Source organism: Pteropus medius, unplaced genomic scaffold (genome assembly GCF_902729225.1).
Source record: "Pteropus medius unplaced genomic scaffold, Ma_sr-lr_union100, whole genome shotgun sequence".
Taxonomy (NCBI): Eukaryota; Metazoa; Chordata; class Mammalia; order Chiroptera; family Pteropodidae; genus Pteropus; species Pteropus medius.
Window position 1 is genome coordinate 9398084 of NW_024351729.1, and position 25784 is coordinate 9423867.

A 25784-nucleotide genomic window follows, 5' to 3' on the forward strand; every position below is an offset into this window, starting at 1 on the left:
GGAGAAGTATGCATTCTGTAAGAACTGGATTGAGATTGAAGTTCCAAATTGGTTTAAGAGTGGAGGAAAGTTGGGGTAACAGAGGAAGGTGGAGAAATAAGAGGGTTGGGAGCATAGACAGACAGGATTGGATTGGAGGAAACACTCAGAGAGCCAGCCAAAACCGCCCCCAGGGCGGCCCCGAATGGCTGCCATGCTCCCACAAGAGCACCTCTGCAAGTACTTCAGGTGGATGCAGCAGCATGTGCTTTCCATACAACTTCCAGCTAATTATTTTAGCATAACATGTGTGTGAATGAAAGAAAGGTAAGTTCTCCACAGTGTTATTTCTAAACGTATGTAGAGAAAGAAATTGTGGTGTATTATGTAGGTGTTAGGGTCAAGTGACTGGTGTGTGAGCTGGTGATTAGCTCTATGACTAAGGCAAACTTATATCAGTCTGTACTGTATTATTGTCTGGGGAGAGAGAGAAAAGGAGGGAGGGAGAAAGAGAGAGAGAGCGCGCGCGAGAAAGCGCTAGAGAACCCACTCGTAAAAGATATTAGGATTCCTAGATGAAAAGACTTTGATTAGATTTATGTCTTCAGTCTACACTTTACAATTGCATTTATATTCACTTAAGTATTAGGCACCAACTTCTCATTATTATGGTTTTCTTCATCTCCCTCTTCCTTTCCATTTCCTTCCTCCCCTGTTTCCTTTAAACTACCACCACCACCACCACCACCACCACCACACACAAACACACACATATTAAGAGCATAAAATCATCAGATCATTCACAAATAGTTATAAAATTTTGATCAGCAGGAATAGAAGAGAAATCATATCAAAATGTTAGGAATAAATTTCACAGTTTACATTTTAATACTTTGCTCCATTAAGCAGAGTTTCTTAATTCATTTAAGAGAATGGGGGTGGCCCCATAGTGCAGTGGTGAGCACGTCTGCTTTGCAAGCAGAAGGTCCTGGGTTAGCACCCCAGGTGGAGCCACGGACCCAGGCCTCACGTGCTCACTGTGAGCACGTGAGAGGAGACACCCCATCTTCAGAGATCCAGTTCTTAAGGGGAAACGGCAACATCCATGGGTCAGGGGTGGGAGTGGGGGGGCAGGGGGAATTAAAGAGGGGGGCGGAAAGAGAGAATGGGCAAAATAATTTACTTTTGTTTTAAGTTCTTAAGATTTAGCTGAGACATAATCCATAAATGGAATGTGCCCTTTGCTTTCCACTGTCCTTGACACTGTGCCTGAAAGGCAACCTATATCAGTGTCTTCACCACCATTGGCAAAGAGGAAAAATTAGTCAAAGTTGAAACTGCCTCCACATAGGACTGTGCAAAGAAAGGCTCAACATAGTTATATAATGTGCCCAAGATCACTCAGTCAGCTGGCAGTAGGGGGACCTTGCTTTGTGAGCATCTGTTGTGCCAGTGTTTATGTGCGGGTGCTGAAATGATGCTATTTATCTACTGCTGCCAAGGTCTTGTTTTCTCAACTTTGCAAATATGAGTAAATGACAAAGAACATATTTTGCAGGTAGCAATGAGAATTGAAACCTTTTATTCAACTGTGTGACCTCAAGAATTAAAAGTTTCTTACTATTCAATATTTCACAACCTTTTGTTATGTTACACAAAACCAGTGTTTTTAGAATACAAATCTTTGCTGGTTATCCTCTGAAACAAAGCCAAACATTTGTCCTGCCAAAATAAAACCAAACACAATACAGTGTCACATAATTTTATAATTGCAAAGAGCGATGTTTGATCAACTCAGGCAAACAAGATCAACAAATATATCCTAAATGACAGTATTCAGAAATAATAGGCCACAGGGAAACTGCCTCAATCTATTTGGTCATTTCCTCTGCATAGGTCACTGAGAGGAACTCAGACCTTGATGTAAATGTATTGTTCTACCTGAGGAAAAAAAAAATGTATTGTTTGGGAAAGCTAATAAGAAATTCTGGAAACTTTGCACTATCTCTTGCATTTGTAGAACTTTTTTTCTTCTATCATACTTCATTAGAAACATTTTGATTTGGGTCCTGTGCGCAAAGACATGGAAAGGGAACGATACACAATTATCTTGGCTTGCTGCTGATTCTAACCAGAAAAAAATACATTTGTGACTTGGATCGTTGAACTTGGTGTGCTATATAATAGTCTTTAATCCAGACTATATTTGTTGACTATCCTCCAAACTAAATTATAAAACATTTGAGGGCAAGGACTATGGCTCAGTCTAAAAATACCTCCCATACCATAAGGAATTGGTATGCCGTAAAGGTTGCTGAGGGCAAAGAAACATCACTGGCCTATTTATCTTTTTGTCCTTATAAAGTCCCTCACACCATCAGAGACACACAGCTGGGTGCATTAGTCTCAGAGTTAGGTTTGTATAGGGTTTTTAAACTCATGTACTGAAGACGCATTAGTAAAAATGTCCTAAAGTGAATGAAACACCAGATAACCCTGCAACGTCAGAACAGGAAAAGACAAGTATAAAAGCTAGAGCTCTCTTTATGGATGAAGGACTTTACAATAAATCCCTACAATTGAAATTCTCTTTCTTTTCCCCCAAGTGATAGCAGAATGAGGGAGAGGACAAAATAAAAGCAAATAATCTCAATGTCTGTGGTCTTGGTTGAATCCAAGCTGTGCCCTTGAAGTCAGGCACTGGGTTGACCATGAGGACTTCTTCCAACTACGTCAATGGAATCTCTCCCAGAAAGCTTCCCTTGGCACTTCCAGTTGGTATCAGGCTCGTACCCACATTTAGCTGTGCCAATCAGAAGCCTCTGTTTTATTTCTGAAAGCTTCCTACCCCTCAGCTTTCAGGCTGGATCCTCTGTGTTCTTTGCTTTCAAGAAAGGATTGCTAAAAGCCAAGGCACCCACGCAGGTTCTGCACCCCAGGTGTGGTGATGAGCATTTACACTCTCCTAAGGAACCACCTGAAGCCCTCCACAGATAATGGGAAGCTTGAGCGGTGAGTCATGAACCTCTTACTCTGTAGAATGAGTATTACCTTTAACAAGAGGAGCTGGGATGCTTGAGCATTTTCCTTCAAGGAATTGACAGAGATTGATTGGTTGATCTTTGTGATCCATGCCTCTCAAGCAGTGTTGGCAAATATGATCCATCCATTTTTAGCAGGAGAAGAAACTGAGGCAGCCAGCCAGAAAATAAATTTCCCACATGACTAGTACATTCTTGGCACCATACCAATTGTTTCTGATCACTTTAGTGTAGTGTATGTTTGTGTAGCTTATGCTTATTGAAACAGTCTTTGCGTGGGTGACTTGATGCGATTGCAATGTTATTGGCATGGTGTTTGGAAATACTAGGACTTTAAGAATCTTTTAATTACGTTCTTAGAGCTAGCCAAAAGAAGCAATGACCTTTCGATTTGTTTTAATTTTTTGTTGTCACCGTGGCTGCTACAGTTATCTAAATAAGATTAATGCTAATGAAATCACACACTTTTAGGAATTAGGGGGAAAATTGTTTATGACTCATAAATTTGCAATCATATGAAATGCCTTAAGTCTTTTAAAGTGGTGTTCTCCCTTTTTGTTCTTCTGGAAACTTTTTAATTCTTATTAAGTTTCATATATTGATTCTATCCCATCAAGATACCTTTTAACTTGTATTCTATTATTTGCAAATCTGATAAACATTGCATTTTCTCTGTATGTAAGTTGTTGATTAATATATTGAATAGAATACGCCAAGTGAGAACTATTAGAAAATTAATCAACACTCTTAACATTGAACATGTTAACCAGACCGTCCAGTCAAGTACAACCCCTATGTGGTATCATACATTTAAATTTCTCCATCTCTTCCACAGAGGAAGCAAAGACACCGTCAAATGCCTTGTGAAATCCCCATATACTTTGTCTGTGACACTGATCACTTGCTCAGTCTAGAAATCTTATCTCAAAAGAAAATGAGACTAGTTTTCTTGAGTACCCAGTCTCTTCTTAGGGACCAGAATAGATCCAGACAGTTGCCTGAGAGCAAAGTTGACCTCATCTAAATCCATCTTTTTGAAAACCAGGATCAATGGTTGCCCATCTCCTGTGTTCTAGCACTGCTCTGGTTTTCTGTGATGTCTCAAAAGGTTTCTGATTATGGTTTCACACTCTCATCTACAAATTATTTGAAGGTCATGGAGCATAATCACTTTGATAGATCTGACCACTTGAACAAATTTAAAGAGGCTAAGTATTACTCTGCCTTTATTGAGCAGTATATTTGTTCTCTGTTTGATACAGTTTATGGTTGATAGCATTTTCCACAAAATATCTCTCTCTCCAGTGCTTTAGTCAACTTAACACCACTCCATGACACACTTTTGCCTTCATCATCAGTTTGCCCCATTATTTGTATCATTTGTTTGTATCCTTCCTTTTCTTTGTCTTCACTGATCAGAGAGCAATCTGATTACAAATCTCCACCCAAACTCTTTCTTATTTACAATTACATCCTCTAAATTTAATTTCTGAGAGCTTCATGTGTATTTTATACTATGTTTTCTTTTTACAGTTTCTGGTAAATGGGAGAAGTGTTTATCATTGTTATGTACTTTCTGAAACTGACTTTCATAAACCTACAGCCCTAAATAAAAAACACCCAGCATTCTTCTCTTTCCCTTGTTATAAACCCAAAGATGTTCTCCCCAAGCATTCTATGACTTTCACATCATAAACTTTTTGGTTAACTTGACAGCCATTCCCTTCATGTATTCCTCTCACTTTTGAGCCATGGAAGAACTTTTTAGCTCCTCTCCCTTAGAAAAGGTAGAATTTCTCAAACCTGGGTATTCAAAGGATCCCTTCCCAGCTATGTCCTTTCCCTGTTCCAGTTTTGTAATTTGCTGTAGGGAAGGCCATACCTTTTGTTGGACTAAGCGGCCTTGGTATTATTTAAACGCCCCCGGGCTCTAGCTCTTGGTTTAACTGGTAGGATAGGGTTAGAGGTACGAAGACATCCCATATTGGGACGGCAGAGAATGCCGAAACTAGGTGTTCAGACAGAGGAAGCTAGGTTCAATAAGCCAGAAGTAGAAGTCTCAGCATTTTGCCAAACACTGAGAGGCTAAAGGCAGATATCGACAGCCAAGGAAGGCCAAGGATCAGAGGGTCGGTTATAAAAACAGTAAGGAAAGAAATAGTGAATCTGAACAGTTACCTTCAGCAAGCACTGTGGTGTGATGCATGCGAGAGTCTCAGCCACATTTCCGTTTGTTTCTTTTTAAATTCTCACCCAAACGGTCTCTACCCACTTCTTTCCTGTGAGGTTCCTGGATTTCCACTCAAGTTTATATTTTAGGATCACAGGGTCCCCACCCCCTTTGTTAGTTTTCTTTTTAATATGGCCAGATACCATTAGTGGGTCTCATCCCTCTTTTAGTGGTCTCAGATCACAGCAGCAGCATTGCACTAAAATTGCAAGTCCTCTTTATCACCCACAGTCTGTGCTTTAGTATCTAGACACCACTGTAACAGCTAATTTTACTAATTTCTGTGTATCATACACTATACTCTCTATGCCCACTGTGCAGATGACAAGACTGAAATACAGAGTTGTTAAGTTATTGCCAAGATCACATCACTAGAAGTGGAAGAGTCAGGATTTGAACCCAGACAATCTGGTTGTAGAATCCATGTTCTTAACCACCTCGTCTGAATCTGTTTGTTTTCCGGAGATCATTTTCTTTGTCATTTTTCCTAGAAAATTACCAGGACATCCTTATTATTGTTTCACTTTTCCCCCAAAAACTAGAATCTTTTTGGTTTCATATTTTGGAGTATCATTTGTGTAAGTTTTTAGTCTTCTAATTTATTAATTTATTTCTCAAATTTATTCATGTGCCCATCTCTAAGCATTAGTGGATTGTCTGCTGTGCCATGAGCACTGTGCCTATGGTTCTTACCCTCGGGGAGAATCAGTACAAACCAGGGGTTCTGGTTCAGGGCCAATTAATGCCTTTAAGAGGCCCACAAATGTGCAGATTTTTCACATGCGATTTTGAGAATATACTCACAGAACAGAACTGTCATCAGATTCTCAAGGAGTCTATGAACCCCTCTCATAAAGGTAAGAATCACTGATCTAAAGAGGCTCAAAAATAATTATACAATGACATCTGATTAGATCTAGGAGCCATGCCCCAACCATGCTTTCCCAACCTTTGTAAAAGATACTTCTCTGTGCCAGGGTCAGTCCTTCCAATGTTATGAGATTTTTTAATACCATCTAGTGATTGTCAAGAACTAGAAAGGGCCCAAGATTTTACCCTACTTACAAGCTAACAAGTTAGCTTGACACAGTTTGATGGATGCTAACAGAAAACACAAGACTCCTGTGTCAGAGACAAAGAACTTTACTGTTCACAGCAATGGCATAGCTGGTGTAGTAACATTTATGCCAGCTCCCGGGCCCTAATTCCCACAAGGCAATGTTCAGAGGACCAGCTGACATCTGGAAATACAAATCCTGAGATTGAGGAACTCCAACCTCTTTTATAATGGGTGGTAAGCCTCCCAAAAGGTGACATTATTACACTGGAGAGCAAGAATTCTTGATAATTCTTCCACAAGGCCACACTGTCTTTATCTTCCAAGGCTATTCACTCTACCAACATCCTGGAAAAGACAGTCGGGAACAAAAGCAGTCAGTGCCTCTGCTCATGAGATATGCACATCTCTGGCTTGTGACTTGTACCAAAGGATGGGTTTCTTCCATCCCTAGTTCTTTCTCTTCACTTATTTACTGTTCTGCACCTTTCCCCACAGTGCACCCCAGAAATGTATGCTAAGTGTCTTCCGAGGACACTGGTTCAATCAAGAAAAACTACTGGGATTTCATCTATGATTCTTTTTAGAGGGGAGAGAAGTCTTAGCTATGAGCAAGGGAGAGAGGCCAAGGGCAGAGAAGTGTCATTTGTGTTGAAACATTGTACATTAACGTTTATATAGGTAATTTAATTTATGGACTGTACTGGACACAGACCTATTGTGGAAAGTTTTTGTCCTGCTAGTGTAAAGCAGCTGATAGCATCTGAGCCAGCACTTCCAGATTAAACAGCAAAGCATCACACCCATTATGTGGAATTGCTTCAAGGAAAGCACAATATTGTGCATTGCAGACTCAGAGGTTTACCATTTTGCCCGTCTCAGTGAAGATAACTAGATATTTTTCTCAGAAATACAGACAGGTAGCACCTTAATGGCTCTTTTGAAGGCGAAGTTTATAGATAGCATATTCTAAGTGAAAACGGATTAGGCCATCTGTCTAACATCTAGCTATGTGATAGGGAAGAACAGAGAAGAGACTATTTCTCACACCGTGATTTCAGCCACACATTTTGTGGAGTCATAGCCAAAGTGAAACATTTTGTGAAATAAATGCCTACATCCCTTCTCAAGGTGATTCTGTCTTTGATTAGTACTAATGGACTATGGGGACGAGGGGAGGAACCATTTCCATCTTTCATGTTGCGTGGAATCAAGAGCCACTGAGCAACCTGAAACAAAACCCTTTGTTGCTCCCTCCAGCTCCCCACTCCCCAACAAGTCTGTGGTAAGTAGCTAAGAAAGACTATGTAAAATCATTCATTTTTAAAATACAAACTTTTTTCTGCAAAAATACTTTATAAACTGCAGAAGTTATATATCTAAAGATGCTCGGATTCTTAAATTGTTTTAAAAAATAATGTGGAAAAGTGAAAAAGTTAAGATGATGTCAAAAGGGGACATGCAAGGAGATATGTCTAAAGGAAAGATTTAAAAATGAAAACTACAGAACTAAGTGAACAAAATTGACATGAGTAATCCATGTTAAACATTTGTTTTGGTGCCCAGCAGTTATAAATATTAGTATTACTATTTACCTGAGCTGGAGAAGCAAGACAAATTGCAATAAGATCTAATTACTTACTTGTTCATTTATCTTTTCAATTCATTCATTATTTATTTGAGATTATGTGTTATAGAATCTAAGTACCTTCCATTGTCACCTATATTTCATTTTTCAGTTTCCTCGTGAATATAAAGATTATTTAATCAGCTAGAGCACTGGGTCAAATAAGCACAGAGAAAAGTCCTGTGCCAGGTTTCCAGGCTGAAATGGACGGAGGGGCATAGATTGAGCAGAAGGAAGAATCTTTCCACGGAGCCAATCCCTGGTTCTGGGAGGCAGCTGGGTGGATATTGTTCTCACTCAGGAGGCTCCAGGGCCCCCAGGCTTTTCTGCCCTCCCTTGGGCAGCCTGCTCGCCACTCCTCTCTCTGGAGGGTTGTTTTAAGGATTAAATGCCTTAAAGAATGGGAAGCACTGGACTGTGTGGACAAGCAGGAAGCCATAGTTATTAATAATTACGGGCAATACAAAGTTGTGTTTTATAAACATGAACTCCATTATCAGGATGCACAGCTTCAATTTCTGATTCTGCTATTCTTTAGCTATATAACTAGGTAAATTACTTAACTTTTCTAAGCCTCTGTTTCCTTATCTGTAAAAGAAGATTATGATCATGATGATTAAATTATATCATTTCTGAAAAGTGCAAAACATTGGGCCGAGCACATACAGAGTGCTCAATAAAACCTCTACAATTGATATAGCTACTACCACTGGTACTACTACTACCATCATCATCATCATCATCATTATTATTATTACCTCTTAGGGTATTTTACAACCCTAGGATTCCCTGATTTTGCCATCCTAGTTTTCTTCTTTAGAGTTGATCTTGCTACCCAATGAATGGGAAAAGGAAATGTTGCTTGAATCAAGAAGAAAAGAAGCCTGAAAACAAAGCTAGTATAAGTCTTTCTTTTTCTCTCTTCTTTCATCTGCAACTTTTCATATTTGGTCCCAATGCATCTTGTTGATCTATCATGATGCACCTGACTAACAGGGCTGGGGGTGCTGGCAGAGGGACTTGTGGAAGTTCTAAAAACATTTGTCTTTCTCCCAGTCCTCTATTCCTTTCTCTCTGTTGACCTCCAGCCACTGTAAACCCAAGTCTTCCTGGGAGAAACAAATCCCCCATGCTGGGCCTGCAGGAAATAGTAACTAGTCAAAGACAGTGCAGCATGGGGACACCAATTTTGGCAAGAGATGACCCAGCTCAAGTCTCAACTCTGAAATTTTCCAGCTCAAGATTAACTTCTTCCTCAATATAATTGGGATATTACTTCAAGGAAGTTGTTGGGAAGACTAAAGAATACACATGAATAGTGTACATAAAACCCCAAGCACCGTGACAAGCGCATAGCAGTTACTTAGAAAATGCCAGTTTTTCCTAATAACAGATGTTTCGAATTGCCCTTAGAACAAATCTTAGCAAGAGGTGGCTCACAAAGGCAATAGAAATTAGAAAGTGTGTAGAGAATTAAAAGTTTCTATGTACACAGTTTTTGACCCAGTAATTCCACTGCCAGGAATCTACCCCAGGAAATTAATTAGAGATAAGTCAGAGATTTATTATATACAGGGATACCTGTCACAATGTCATTTAAAATAACAAAACTCAGAAATAACTTGTGTTCAACAATAGGGGATCACTTAAATTATGGTATACCCATATAATTAAAAGATAAGCTATCTTGAAAAATCTTTTTTGTGTAATATTGAAAGTTTGAAAATAAAAATTATTTGTTTTAATTTAAAAAAAATTTAACTGAGCACTCTGACATCAAATTTGTAGGAAAAAATATTTATATATACAGTATAAGCACATATTCACAGAGCAAGAATAAAAATGGAAGGACAGACACATAATGTTAATGGTAGTTATCTCTGTAAGGTTGGGTTGCAAATTTTATTTTATTTTGTAGATTTTACAGCAACTCTACCTGATTTTTCACATGGACATGCATTAATTTTATAATTGTACAAAGAAAAACATTTTTAAAAAATTCTTAAGGGCGGTGTAGTAGTTACAGCAGAAATAGAATTCCTTCTAAAAAACAAATTTGCTTGGTATCTGATTTGGATTGGAAAGGGGATGGAAGAGAAGAGAACTGGCATCTTCCATTTGTACTCTTGATTTGGATCTTGCAAATGTTAGGGATAAGAGTACAAATAGAAGATGCCCAGTTCTCTTCCACCCCAGTTCCATCCTGTATTGATGCCATCACAGACTGGACACCAGTTCATGTGTCCAAACTCTGTCCATTCCCCAAATAGCTGCCCCTTGGCCACCTCACAGACCTAAGGTGAACTCCAAGTTGCATGTCTGCTCTCTCTGGGAAGGCAAACTAGAGCAGAGGGCTGCATGGGCCCCAGAAATGGGTTTGGTGCCATTGGGGAAGGGAATTCTGAGGTCATGGGCACCCACAACTTGTGGCTAGAGGATGGGGTACTGGCTGTGAGTGGAATGTCCCTTTGATCCCAATGACGCCTTGTCCTTTGGGAAGAGGTGTGGCAAGAGGAAACCAGAGTTGGGAATCAGAGCTGAGTCCAAGTGACCTGAGGCCTAAGGACAATGTTGGAAATGGACTCCTCGAAGCCACAGTTGATGCTTCTGACCTTAGTAGAAATATAAATAAGAATGCACTTCAGGATGGCAGATGCATAAAAAAAGTCACAAAAAATCTTATAAAATGCTTACTTTAATCATTATTCATTCTTCAGCTATAATTTTCCCTACATCACCTCCCTGCAAAGTGTCAACTAATCATGTTTAGTTCCTATTAGAAGTGGAAACTCAGTGGTGAACTTCCCTGGAACTGTAACAGCCAACAGAGCTGGATTCAGTGGTTCCCCGGACCAGCTCTGCTTTAAAAAGCCATTTCTTTTTCTGCTTTTCTGTAATTTCCACATATAGGAAAATACTAGACAATCTGTGCCTCATCTATGAGACAGCCTTTCTCACAGATGCAGCCAGCTCTCATCCCCACTGCCCTTCTGCACTAATCCCTCTTGTCTCCTTTCTAGCTAAGTTCTTTTCATGCACTTTCTTCACTTAATGTCTCATCCATTCCTGAGATTCCAGGTAATATCTCTGTAAATGATTCCCAGATCCTTTTCTTCTGCTGCTCATTCTTGACCCTGCCTTCAAATGCCTAATCCTGAGTCCATCGCAACCCCCTTTCTTACTCCGCTAAATCGTCTCTCTTCTGACTTCCACACTTATGTTACAGGCACCACCATTTTTTGTTTTTTTCTCCCCCATAACCGAATCCTGATGATTGTAACATGCACCAGCGCTCAAGCTCATCTGCTGCTTCCCCTCTGCGCTCACACCACTCTGGTCCAGCCCACCCTCGTTTACACTGAGATTATTGCAACAAGTTCCTTGCCCAGTCTCATTCCTTCCAGCACCTCCCCATACAACCCAACTCATGGCAGCATCCCCAAATTTCCCAGAATTCCTTAGGAACCTTCTTAAAAATGTTATTGCCTGGGATTTCTCTCAGTTTGACTGGATTGGAACTTCCTGTGGTATGACCCAGTAATGGCTTGAATTTTTACAAAGCTCCTTAGGTGACAAATGCACCCAGTCTTAGGTCTCGCATTGGAAACCACTGCATACCATAGGCAAATGAATCTCCCAGAAATATTGGCTCAGAAGTGCTGAGTGGCTCCCACTGGCTCCAAAGGCCATGTCAGATCTGAAGCCTGCCTTTTAAAACTTTCCACAGTTTGGTCTGACCTGACTTCCACACTGTCTCCTTCTAGTCTCTCTTCTGTAGTCAAGGCCATTGTCTTGATTTCTTCCCAATACCTCGTGAATAGCCTCCCGTATGAATCTGGGCTGGCTCCGTTCTCTCCTTGTCCCTCTTCCAGGATCATGCTGTTTGCAGCACTCTTATGGCACTGAGCTTCTGCTAGTCCTTGCCGTTGTTCATCTTTCTCCACCTGGGCCCAGAGTTGAGCGCAGAGCAGGTGTTTAACAGCTGCCTGCTTCCTTCTGCTCCCACTGCCCCCAGGCTTTTCCAGTCAAAATAAAATCGAGGGACTGGAATGTCACTCACTGCCTTCTGTCCCCAGTCCCTTATCCAGGGCCTTTTGAACAAGAGAAATTCAATATTTGGCTGTAAATGACCATAATGCTTATCAACCCTTGATGTTGTTCTTACCGAAAGATTAAAACATTAAATTTTTTTCTTAAGGTTTGTGCCAAGTCGTACGGAAAAGAAGAATTTTGGCCTTTAGACCACCCAGGAACACATATTTCTACCTGAACTAACGGTATGTTCTTTTTCTCCTGATTTATTTCTCTTTTTATGCGGACAGCGAGGGAATAAACAGTCTCATCAGCCCATCCCCAGTTGATACTTTTCGGCATCTTTCATTCAGGTATCTTTAACTAGGTGTCGAAAGGAAAATGTGAAACATCTTCAAGGCAAAAACACAATCTTCCTTATAACTTATTTCTTTAGTTTTCCTTCCATTAAAAATAAAGCCAAGGTGAAAAACAATTTAATATCTATCACAGAAAAACTAACTTACTCGAAATATATTTGGCTTAATATCAATTTGCCCCCATGGGCACTTTTGCACTATTGTTGCCCTCAGGAACCTGTGAAAGGCATTTTTCCTACCAGGACCTGTCCACCTAACTTGTCCCTAACCTTTTATTTAGTGGAATTCCTTTTCTTCTGCATCCAGCCCAAGACAGTCACAGAGTCTATTCTGGTACACAAGCATCTTTATTAAAATCCAAGGAAAATCCAGAGTTCAATCCATAAGCAGGTGAGGGCAGTTCCCAGCTCCCTATCTTACTTACCTGACAGTTCGGCACAGGTTAAAAACATCTAATGACCTCTTTTTATTTTTTTAATTGTTCCTTCAAGCATCCTTCGGACTCACTTGTATTTGTTTCACAGACTTCTGCTGAGGGCTTCCCAAATGTCGGCACTGAGCACAGAAATGACACACCACCTGTTCCTCAGGAGCTCTCGTCACATGGAAGTGTCGGTAACAATTAACAACAGAATGTGAAGAGGATTATAAATATGACCTATGAACTAGGGTGTGGGAGTACAGCAGACAACAAGAGGTGAGATAGGGTGGACATCCAGAGAGACATCTCCAAAAAGCCGAGCTTGACCTACAGCTTGAATTATAAATAGAAGTGATCAGGAAATGGGAAGGGGGATAAATGAGATGTGGAGAGGGAATTCTAGGTAAAGCAAGAATCGTGTGCATTGGCCTGTGGCTTTGCAGAACATGAAACTTTCAGGAAAAACGAGCAATTCCAAATGACCAGGGCATGGCATGTTAGAGGGTTCACTGTAACCCCCACCCCTACCCCATAGTGTGAGGCGAGAAAGGGAGGAGAAGGCCAGATCTTGATGGACCTTTAATACGGATCTAAGGAATATGAATTTGTTCGCAGAGGTAGTGGAGAGACGTTGAAGGATTTGATAACGGATATTTACAAATTTGAAAGACCACTCTGGCTGTTGTATGGAGAAAAGGTAGGAAGAGGTCTCAAATGAATGCAGGGTAACAGGCAGGTATCACAGCAGCCCAGGAGAGGGACAATGGCATCTAGGACTAGGATGCTGGGGTGGAAGGGCACAGCTGGGAGAAATATTTAAATGGAAAAATCAGTAGGGCTTGGCAATGGGCTGAATATAGGAGGGTCAGGAGTGACTCCCGGGCTTTCAGTTTACACAATGAAATGTTAAGTTAGGGAACTGGAGTATAAGCACCTTTGACAGGACAGATCAGAAATTTGGATTTCCACATACTAGTTTGAGATCCTTTTAAGAAATCCAAGGGACGTGTCCAGTAGGTAGTTGGAAGCTCAGGGAGAGGTCAGGGTCACACGTATACCTTTACAAGTTATTTAGATTAAAACCATGGGTACTGATGAGAGCACAGTTGAGAAGTAGCCCTGGATCTAAGCCCTTTAGGGAATTCCAACAGCTAATGAATAGGTGGAAAGATGAATGGACCCTAGAGTTTAAGAACAAGATTCTAGAGAGGAGAAATAAGTATCAGAAGATTGGGGTATTTCAGAAGCAGTGGAAGAGAATGTTTTGATAAGGAGAGAGTGGCCGAATACAGCAAGCGTTGAGACATCAGGCAGGAGAACTGAATGTAGTGACAGAAATGATGGCACTGTTCACCTTCACAAAAGCAGGATGGAGCGTGTTGAGGAGAGAGTGGGGTGGGAAGAATGGAGCCATAAGGCAGAAGAGTGTTTTACAAAACCGACTGCGTGACAGAATGGAGAGGGCAGTAGCTAGGATTAAAGAGAGTGGGTTTTGTCTTCTTCGTTAGTGGGAGAAGCTTGAATATTGATGGGAAAAATACAAGAAAAAGGAAGACGTTGAATATTTAAGAGGTGGAAGGGGCGAGGTCTAGAGCATTGATGGAGGAACACCTTCTCTATCTCTTTCAGGAAACTGTCACCAGAACACTCCTTCCAAGTCTGGAGAAGAACCCTCTCTGGCCCCCCAGGACTCTGTCCTCCCCTTGTAGGGTATTTTCTGCCAGGTATTGATCACCTATTTACTCACTAGGTTGTGAGCTCGGGTCAGCTCTGCAAGGAGAGTGTGGTGTTCACCACCGTGTCACAATTGCCTGACATGGTTAGTCTCAGTTTTTTGGTGTCAGAACCACTTGCACCCTTAAAAATTATTGAGGACCCTAAATAGCTTTCATTTATGTAGGTTTTATCTATTTGTTGGAGAGAAACCCCAGGCCAAAAACAGTGTCATTTGTCCCCATAGTCCATGATACCAAATCTAGATTTAATACTTGATTTACATTGCAGTTTCCACCTCTCCCAGAAATATAATCTTAATCAACCAATCTGGAATTTCCTGGTCAAATACTAGTAAGGTAATTAGTCAGAAGGGCCTTTTCCATCTCCATAGAAAGAAGAGGCAATCTGCGTGATAAAAAAAAAACCCTTCTCCTCTTTTCCCAAAGAAAAGATGTCTGGCCCAAAAAATAATCCTTTCTTTTCTTTTGTCACCAGCTCTCTTGCCCCACACTTGTTCCTATAAAAACCTTTCATTTTGTACAACTCATCAGAGCTCCCTTTAAGTTGTTGCCCAATTCATGAATTGCTTAATAAAGCCAATTAGATCTTCAAATGTATTCAGTTGAAATTTGTTTTTTTTAACACTATTGACATTTGTAGTATTTGAAATTAAAACTGGGAAATATTTCAAACATTTATTTACTTGAAAATAAGATGAGTAAACCCATTTCACATTAGCATAAAGAACATATGGCTCATGAAGAATAACTATGTTTTCCAAAGAAAAATCAGTGAGGAGAATGGCATTGTTTTACAATTTTTGCAAATCTTTTTAATACTGGCTTAAAAGAAATATCTGGATTTGCATATCTGCTTCTATATTCAGCCAGTCACAACACCACACGTGATGCAAACTTTGGAAAGGTCCACTGTACACTCAGGAGAGAATGAGAAGGAAGAAGGTAAATAACATCTTTCATTATAAAACAGTTTTGACCTTGGGACCCCCGGAAGGGTTTTAGGGCCCCCCAGGAATCCCTGGACTATACTCAGATCCACTGGCCTAACCTGATGAGAGAAACACACACATTACTTCATTAACTGGAACGTTTAATCAGTTCTCAGGGGCTCCCATCTCTCTGTCATCCTTTCCAACAAAACACATAACTTAAGGCAACATATAAAGAATCCTTATGATAAAGAAATTCTCATTTAGCCAATCTGCTTAATTGTCCAATTTCCAATGCTTTAGTCACTTAAGCAGCTTTCACCATGATTTTTGTTCAATGTTAAAATTATTCAGTTGTTACCAAACCCTAGTTCATGTGCCCTATGCTTCGAGAGGCCAAAACTCAGAATGGCAGTTTGTTGTGAAGAAAGTTTCATTGATCGAGAAAGTGTCAGCTGAGAAGATGGAAGACCTAATGGTGCTAGAAATCCATCTTGCTCCCTGGACTAGGTTAAGGGTTTTTAAAGGATTAGGGGGAACACGTTTTTAGAAGTGCTGGTGGGGCAAGTTTTAATTGGAGGACCTTGGAACTTGACTATTTATGGTAAGGGGTGCCAACACTGGATCTTTCTAGACACTGAGTTTCTGAAAATGTTCTGATGTTCAAGTTCTAGTTATGCTCCAACCCTTTTGTTAAGGAGGTGGCGGGGGGTGGGGGGGTAAGGCGAGACTTTGGTTCCCAGTGCAACTAGGGGTCAAGTTCTCTCCTCTGCTCATGCTCGGGCTGCAAGACGTGTAGTTATTTTCTGTCATCTCTGGAGAGTAACTCAGTATCTTGTTAATGAGTAGGACCATTTCGAGCTGGTTCTGTGGCTACGGTGTGAAATGATTTATTGGAAATTCCACCAAAAGTTCTGCCCTTTCGATGGCTCCCACAAAGAACAAAATAGTGTTGCATAAAATATTTTTACAAGGGTATCATAAAATTTAATTTCAAACAGATTAAACAATTCAATTCCCTTGAGAAACAGTTCCCTTATTTATTATTAACCAGCAGAAGTTGTTAAACCATGCTTTATCCAGATGTGTGGAAGCATGTCAGTGTTAGAGGACTCTGGGCAGGGAGCCCTCAGGTTCATGGTCCTGTTCACATTAACTATCTGTGTCACCTTGACCAAGACACTTCCCCTTTTTGGCCTCATTGTTATTTTCTTCTATAAAACAAGACCAAGGAGTCTCAGATTTACCCATGCGAAGAAGCAATCAGAAGTCAAGGGCTTTTCCTTGAACACCATAAAATAGCGGCAAATTTAGTTAGACTGAAAAGAATAGGAACAACACTTAGAAAACATGACTATTATATGATCCCTGTGCCAGATCAAAACTGAGATCATAGAAATTCATTAAAGGGAAAGAAAAGTTCACCCAATTAAACATCATCAACTGTTTACAAATTACCCTAATAAATATTCATTTTCTATTGTTCATTCCATCTTATTGTCAGCTATAGCTTGAGGCGCCATTAGTTTTAGAGAAACTTTAAGGAAATTCTGCCCATTTAACTACTTCTGCTGATTGAGAAAAGTCTAATTTTCAATTGTAGCTGTGAAACCCCTCAATCTTGCTTGGGAAACAAGTGGGAGAGGAAGGTCCCCACTGGCTTTAAAAAATCTGACATTCTCTGCTTTTACCATAGTTCTATAGTTCAACAAAACAGCCAGCCTTACCTCACAGAAATATGGCCTCCAACAGCCAAAAGAGCTTCTAGTCAAATCCCTAATGTGCAGATGAAGTCAGGCCTAGAGAGGTTCTGAAGTTTTCCTAAATTCACCTCGGCTGGGCTTAGAACCTGGATCTCCCATTTCCCGGAGTACTCAGTATTTTTCCAGTCTTGCCTGATATATAGCACACACACACCAGTGCACAGATAGTTGATTCTCTGATAATGTTCTATCATCATTTGTGACTAAGCCAAAAATTATTTCTTCACCTGAGAATTTGACATTAGAAATATCATCCCTGGCACATAACATTTTTGTTTGTTTGTAAGTTAAGATTTAATTAAAATCCACTTTGTGTATGTGTTTTTTTTGTTGTTTTTTTTTGTTTTGTTTTGTTTTGTGAGGCAACCTTTGATTGACCTCACAAATTACAAGGACCTTGTCAGTTTACAATCCCTTATTTTATTTTTTTATTTTTTACACCTACAACACCTGGTCTTCGTAGGTGGTCTCCCATCCAAGTACTACCAGGCTCGACCCTGCTTAGCTTCCAAGATCAGAGCTTCCAAGATCAGAGGGGATCGGGCTTCTTCAGGGTTGCATGGCCGTAGACATACTTTGTGGGTTTTTTTTTTTTTAGATAGAAGAGATGGCAGAATAAATATACAAAGCAGTGAATTTAATTGTGAATTGATGAAGCCGCTATTCTATAAGTATTTGTCTTTGTTTTGTTATCCATGGTATGTTCTATTCAATCTTGCTCAGTTTGTGAGCTATACTGAAGTCCATGTGTTTGTCATTGACATCAGCTTCAAGTCTGTATTTAGCAAGTGCAGAAAATGATGGAAGATCCCAAAAAGAAATGTCTGACTTTCCATAGGGAGAGGAATACCTGGATCACCCTAGAAACTGTAAATGATCTATCTTCTAGGACTAAAAATGAAGGATCCCAAAGCTGTAATTGGGAGCACTTCTCTTGGTGACAGCAAAGAGACCACAGTTCCTACTTCCTATACTGAAAATGGAAATAGTGAAAGAAGATGTGGTCATAGCATCTACTCATAAATCAAAATACATGCCTGATAATTCAAACTCACCCTTTCCCCAACTAACAGCCAGTTTGTTATATAATTAATATCTCTGGCTCCTAAGGAACAGTTTGGTCTCTCATTTCAACTTTAGGTTGCGGCTGAAAACAAGCCTCATTTGTCATAGTTTTATTTCAATTTGCTTGTTAGGCCTGTAGTAATCATTTCCAGGCCATCATGTGATTTGCAACACAAAATCTAGCTGGCTTCTTTCCTATTGATGATAATTCTTTTACCTTTTTGGGCTTGAAGTTTAAAGAAGTTTTCCATCCAATTATTATCTCTCCTGCAAGGATTTTAGAATCATTTATAGCAACTAACACAAAAGGAAGTGTGTTCTCCTTTATAACAAGGTCTTTATGTTGCAGATGGTTCTGCTAAAGAAAGCTAAGGCTATTTGACACTAACCAAATCCCAGGATTGTGAGGATGGAGGAAATCATATTTTGCAATGTGATGCTGAACCACATCTGATCGTTTGAAAAGAATATCTCCTTAATTTAGAAAATCCTGGTGAAGATTGTACATCCTCTCTTGAGATTCAATTTTCTGCACATAGCTGGGGCTCAACAAATGTTTGTTGATTCACCCAGACATTCCTTCAGCTGTCTCTAACTACCTCTGTTGTTCAAGGAGTGCTTAGTCTGTTTCTTCCCTCCAGCAGCAGATGAGAACAGCTACCACATTCTTTGTTAAATAGCTCACAGCATTTTCATAGGCAGAAGCAGTTACCATATATTCCTCCAGTTTTCCCTTCTCCAATCCAGCAGAACCACTTTCAGTGGCTGTCTTAAAGGTATCCAACAAGGAGAGGCATTAAATTATTTTTCACAATTTCAGACTCAATTCTTTCTAACAATACTACTCTGAAAAATATAGGTGGAATAAAATCACTTTAAACACTCATTTGTTTATTAATTTTATAGTCATTAAGCATTTACCATGTGTCAGGCACTAGGCTAAATGCTGGTAAATCAAGCCTGCTTAAAAAGGCATGATTTCTTCCCTAGGAACTGATAGTACTGTGGACAAGGTAGATGTATATAAAAATAAGCAGAGAGCTGTAATAAGTGTGCTATTTGACATTAATATTTCCCATTATTACCAGTGGACACTTTCTTCACAACCTAAGGGATGCTTTCAAAATTGTACTGTTTTGGATTAGCCCCGTTACAGTGATTTTTACATTTTAATAAGGAGAATCTGGGGATTTTTAGGGAAGGAAAAGACAAAACTACTCATTTAAAATGCTGCACACATTAATTTTAAAGCTAGATATAAAGTTATGAGCACTCAGTAAAATAAATATCTTGTGTTATTTATCCTCTTAACACTATTTACCTGCATTTTCTATTAACAAATCTGTTTGACTTTGATAATAAGAAAATAGTTTTTTTTTAATGTTGCTTTCTGTCTTGTAGAAATATACTAATTAGAAATGCACTATAAGAGCATGGACAATGTGAGGGAAACATCTACCTAATCTTCCCTTTCCTGTCACTTCTGTAGTCCTTTAGATAACTGAAAAATTGTAGTTTACACACACAAAACCCCCTCTGTTAGCGTTGCTAATTTCATCTACGATTTCAGTGCTGCTGAATCAACTTTGTAGTTCTGGCTCTTTATCTGAGAGATTAATTCATTCTCTCAATCTTTATTTACTTTGCCTTTGAACTTAGTTCATGTCAATAGTAAACAGCCTTTGAAGTCTTACATAAATGTCTGTTTCATATTCTCAAAGGACAGACACCTCTGTATGCAAGGGTTCAATGTTAAATCTTAGTCATATTAAAATAAGTTTATGTTCTGAGTTCACAGTGCAATATAAAAAGAAAGTTATTATCTGTCTAGGTGAATTCTTAGACTCCTAAACTGGGATACGTATTCAAAGTTAACCTATTTGGTAAGCAAAATGGAATCTTATTGAAGAAAATCCTGCCCCCGCCCCAAGCTCATCAGTCACATCTATGTAAGTAGATGAAAACCAAATAAACTTTAATTAAACGGTCTTAGCTCCAAGAAGTACTCAAAGGAAACCTTATTTAAAATGAGACTCACGTAGTTTATTTCAAGTTCTTTTTACAAGAGCCTTTCTTTCTAACTTCCCAAAACTAAAGCATGAGCTCCCTCTGCTGAGTGAACTAATGTGTCGATGAAACAGAATCTAAAACATTTGTTCATTGTTTATTATGCCATTACGTTCTTAAAAGAATAAGCAATTATGAACTCCAAAAATATTTTCCTTTTTAGAAACTCATGATTATAATATGGATGGGATGGAAAAATAGAGAAAAGTAATTTGTAAGGTAGAGATTCATTAACCGAGATTTTTTTCCTAAGCACTGACTCCTGGCCTGGTGATGCTTTGTAATCACCATTGATTTAATTACCACGAAGTGTTTACAAGCTCCTGTTCTCACATCTACCCTATTACCTGGCTTCAGTTCTTCATAACACTAATATCTAAAATTACATTACTTATTTACTCATTGATCTGGTTATGGTTGCCTTTCCCTACTAGAATGTTGACTTCCTAATAGCAGAGACCTTTTCTGTGTCCTCAGCCTCTAGAACAGTGCCTGGCACACAGTAGGTACATAGAAATATTTGTTTAATGAATGGAGGGAGGGAGGCAGGTAGGTCAGCATCTACTTATAGTGTCACTTAGGATTGTGATTCAATCAGAGAACAATACAGTGCTAATCAGGTAATGCTGGATACAAATTTCGTGGAAAATAAAAAACGAGAGAATTAATAAAACATGGTAAAAGTGGTGTGAAATTCAAGGTCAGCCTTAAAGATGAGGAGGGTTTAGTCAATTAGACAAAAAAAAAAAAAAAAAACAAGCATTGTGCTGGGCACTAGGGATACAATCTTTTTTTTTTTAAGAAAAAATCATGGACCCTGCCCTCATGAAGCCTGCAGTCTGATGGTAAAGACAGACATCAAACAAATAATACACAAACTATAAAATTTCAACTAGGACATGTGCTACAAAAGACAGGTAGGTGATGTTAGAGGAGCTAATAACCTGACTTTAGTGAGGGCTTAGGGAAGGCTTCTCCTACCTGAGATAGAAGGATGAGGGGCAGTAACCAGGTAAAGAGAGCTGACGCAGTGCGTGCCAAGTGCCACAGACAGAAACAGTGCTGTGACTACGGATTTGGGGGAGAAAGCAGGAGATGGACCACACAGCACCTGGTGAGGGAGCATTGTCTTTTTCCCAAGAGCAATAAATGGTCCTAACGGTTTCAGTAGTTTTTCAAGGATCTAAGTTACTTTTACTCTTTTTCCCCTACCTTTCTGTATTTATAAGATGATCTACAAGTATATGTTACTTTAATAATCAGAAAATATATGAAGCATTTATGAAAGAGAAAAGCGGCATGATATATGCCCACTATAGTCTTCTTTCCCTTCTTGCCTTATTCTTTTCCAGGCTTACAGAATATTACTGAAGGTATCTAACTTTCAGGACTGACCCAAGGTGCTGGCCTCAGCCTGGCCCAGGTGCCAGGTGTCCTGGGAGATGACACCCCCCAGCTCTCAGAGAAGAAGATGCAGACGTAAGTAATCTCAGAGCTGGACAACTAATGAGGAGCATGGCAGTGTGCTCTCTGCCCTGCCATCGCGGTGTGCAGACCTTAGTCAGGAAAGGTTGTATCATCCAGTATTTCTACGAGTTCCTGCTATATCCATCTGTGTTTTTCACATGGCCGAATCAGATGGATTGCCTAATTTCAGATATTTGTGGCATAAGCAACGTACATGGCCAGGTTCTTAGGGTGGTAGAGTACTGCTTTCCTGGCCCCCCTAAGCAAATCTTGTCTGCAGTTGTCCGTTGAGGATCTATCCAGTCCAGAAAGGTCTGTATTTAACAGCTTCCAAAGGAGTTCTTTAACTGGTTACCTGATAAAGGCAACAAATGGATTCATTAAAAATAACTGACCAAGTGACAAATGCGAATGAAAACGGTACTATTTACTCAACCTTTTGAGGTAAGTCTATATTATAACAACTAGAATATATAACATATCTGTAAAATATTAACTATAAAAAACACATAGAAATAACTATAAATTGTAAACAACACAGAAGTTACCGTTGTTGATTCTCGCTCGCTTTGCAAGGGTAACTCTGCTGAGTTGTTTACAGTTCATAGTTATTTCTATGTGTATTTTATAATTGGGTTGTGTCTGCAGCCCAGTCTAAATCTGCGGCTTTGCGTTTCTGCTGGCCTCTCCTAGATTCTGGGATCTTCACATTCTAGGTGGCCTGGATTAGAATGGTTGCATCTCTTATGAGGACCTTTCAGCAGAGAAGACAATCTCAGGCATCCGACCTGCAATCTACCTGCAGTCCATTGCTCAGAGTAAATTCTTTGAAGATGAAATCCTCAGCAATGGCCTTCCCAGGGACGCGGCTTCCCCAGACTGAAGGTTGTGACCGTGTGTTGCCCACAGTCCATCTCTCCTTCACCCCGCTCACATCTCTCTCCTCACTTGTCAGCTCTGTTCTGCTTGCATCTGTACTGCAGCCCTGGGAATGGTTTTCATAGTGCCTGGCTGGGAGGATAAAGCCTTTTCCTGTCCTGTAGATGTCACCGTCTCTGGAATGCTGCCTGATCTCCTCTTTCATACACTCTCTGCCTCAGCTCCTGCCCCACCCCACACCACATCCTGTTGCTGCTGTCACCCCTTCTCCACCCTTCTCCACATTGTAGTCAGTTTGGGTTCTTGTAACAAAATACCACAGACTGGTAGTTTATAAACAACAGAAATGTGTTCCTCATAGTTCTGGAGGCTGGAAGTCCAAGCTCAGAGTACCAGCATGGTCACGTTCTGGTGAAAATCTTTGTCCTGTTTCCTAGGTGGTGTCTTCTCTCTATGTCCTCACACGGTGGAAGAGGCAGGGATCTCTCTGGAGCATCTTTTATAAGGTACTAATCTCATTCATGAGGGCTCCACTTCCTAGCAGCCCGATTTCCTAATACCCTTATCTTTGGGAGTTAGGATTTCAACGTATGAATGTGGGGAGTACACATTCAGACCGTACCCTCCCAAATCCACTACTCACCTTGCTATTTCCACCCAGCTGCAAGCACCCAAGTTTACTGTGCTTAACTATTTCTCTTTTGTGGGTGAATGTATAAGCTGCTACACTAGGGGCTTATTGAACTGAAGGAATGATCTTTCATAATAATATTGGTCATAATTGAGTCCTTCCCAGTCAGGAAATTAGCTTAGGTGGGCATTGAAGTAGATTTTCAACATTTGTCTCAGCCAGCTCTTTATTTTGAGTGAAAGAAAGAAAGAAAGAAAAGAAAAGAAAGTAAAAGAAAGAAAGAGAAAGAAAGAGAGAAAGAAAGAAAGAAAGAGTTAGGAAGTTGAAGGCTGAAGAAGGAAATAGCTGAAGGAAGGAAGGAAGACAGCTGAAGGAAAGAAGGAAGGGCTGAAGGGTAGCCAGCCAAAATGCAAATGGGGTTAAAGAAAAGGAAAAAAAAGATTCATGGTTCCTGTAACAGTGACAGATCAGTATGTTGTGGGAGAGAGCATCTCTCATTCATGCTGGCAATTTTTATTTCGTCTATGTAGTTAGATTGAAAAGAAACACCATTCTGTTTAATTCAGCATTCACAATAAAAAACCCCAAGGTTGCTGATGTAATGTTTCTTTTAGTCCCAAGGAGGTCAGATTATGAGCAGACTTTCAACTCCTGACCCCCACCCCATTTGGGTGTAGGTAGTTGTAGCTTAAATGTGATTTCAAAAAGTGATCTGCTGAATTCCCCTTATAAATAATGATATCAGTTTTACAAACATATTAAACACAGAATTGTGGGATAATATGACCCCTCATTTAAGTCATTGGATACAGAGCTATCTTTTCATTTTGCTGTGGGTAGAAATGAAAGCACATGCATCATGAGGATAGTAGGTGGAAATGAGACACTAGGTAATCAAGAGGTACCAGTGAAACATCTCAGCTTGTCTGTCTTCTTGTCTATTCATTATCAAGAGATAAAACATTTGCAGTACATTTATGATTAACGTTCTACAGCAAAACTATGATGTAATGGAGCATAGAGTTTTATTTTAGTGGCAGATTTATCTTAATAGCTTTATGACTTACTTTCTGTCCTGAAATGAACTCTAAAGAGATCATTTACTCATTTGAAAGTTTATACTTTGGAATTTTTTATGGGAAACTTTATAACTGTAGTGGAATCTTCAGAAAAGGATTCATGAAGATTATAAGACGTCTTTCATGGTTTCAAGAGCCTATTGAATATAAAATATCTAATTTTATCTTGACCTTATTAGGTAAATTGATTGGAAAGGAAAGTTCAAAAAGGGCCAGCCCCTATGTGGTGACATAGAAGACAAAACAGAACACTTCTTGTTTACAAACTACATAAGAAAAATCAGTCTCTTTTTCACTTCACTTTTGACCAAAAAAGTATATTAGCCAATCTGATCCACTGCCTTATGCATCTAGCTGGCTTCTGAATGTCTTTTACCTCTTGCCACGAATCAAACCCACTTTCAAAGGCTAAAGATTTACCACCACGGAGGCCACAGGCTCTTAAAGAACATCTCCTAAAGAGTTCCCAAAGTGTCTGGAGGAAGACAACACCATTGAGATAAATGTGTAATCTCTCCCAAGGTGACTATTTCAAAGGGAGAAACATTTGTTTGCATATCCATGTTTCAGGATTTTTGTTTAAAATAACCACGTGACTTTATGGCTGTTGTTTGTATTTCATTTGTCAATGTGACCATTCTCATGAGCAATAAACCGGTGATTACCACCAACCCTCCAGACACATTTCAACTCTTCAAACTCACCCACATGCTCTCTCCCACAACCTACTCATTTGTCACTGTTGCCACACTTACCCACTGATTCAGATCATTCTGCCCTATAAATCACACATTATAACCTTGACAGAGTGCACCCCATTAGCTGGTGCAGTTCCACTGTCAGCTCAGGCAGAAGACTATTTTTCCCAAGGCAGAGTTCCAAGATATTTCTGGATGTAACCAGATCATGGGAGAGTCATGATAGTGTGTGTAGCTTTTCAATTTCATTTTAACTTTAGGATGCATTTTTATAATAAGAGCACTACTGGATTTAATAAAATATAAAGTAGCTTCAGTAGTATATAGTAACTTTAAATAAATTTTTTTTTTTTAAATTCTTAACAGAAGGCACACAACAAATTCCTTTAAATGATCATTTTCTTGCTGGAGCAACAAATGCAAACTTTAAGCCAGAACAAGTCCTAGTTTCTGTTTTCATTCCTGTCTCCAGAAAGGTGCAAGATTATGAAATGTATGGTGTCCACTTTCAACCTGTTGATTTTAATCGCTTTATTTTTTATCTTGAATTGAATTCAACATCATAAAAATAGAATTTGCAACAAATATGTTATGCACGTCAAGGCGAATACAATATTAACAGATTAAATGTTGACCTGCTTTATCAGAGTACTTCAAGACGATGCATTATTTCTTATCTTTCTTCAAACACTAAAATCTTAGGATCTTTAGAATCACAAATTGT

At 39.5% G+C, this 25784-nt stretch overlaps 1 long non-coding RNA gene and 1 other non-coding gene across 2 annotated transcripts; both read left to right on the forward strand.

Moving 5' to 3' along the window:
- LOC120587515 (uncharacterized) lies at positions 1 to 25405 on the forward strand. The gene is made up of 9 exons (XR_005648991.1): positions 1 to 306; positions 2586 to 2991; positions 12133 to 12211; positions 12850 to 13022; positions 14376 to 14470; positions 21659 to 21785; positions 22490 to 22658; positions 23090 to 23158; positions 24542 to 25405. It is a non-coding gene; the product is annotated as an uncharacterized LOC120587515 (long non-coding RNA).
- Positions 920 to 993, forward strand: TRNAA-UGC (transfer RNA alanine (anticodon UGC)). Its single transcript has one exon. It is a non-coding gene; the product is annotated as a tRNA-Ala (tRNA).
- Positions 25406 to 25784: the final 379 nt, after the last annotated feature.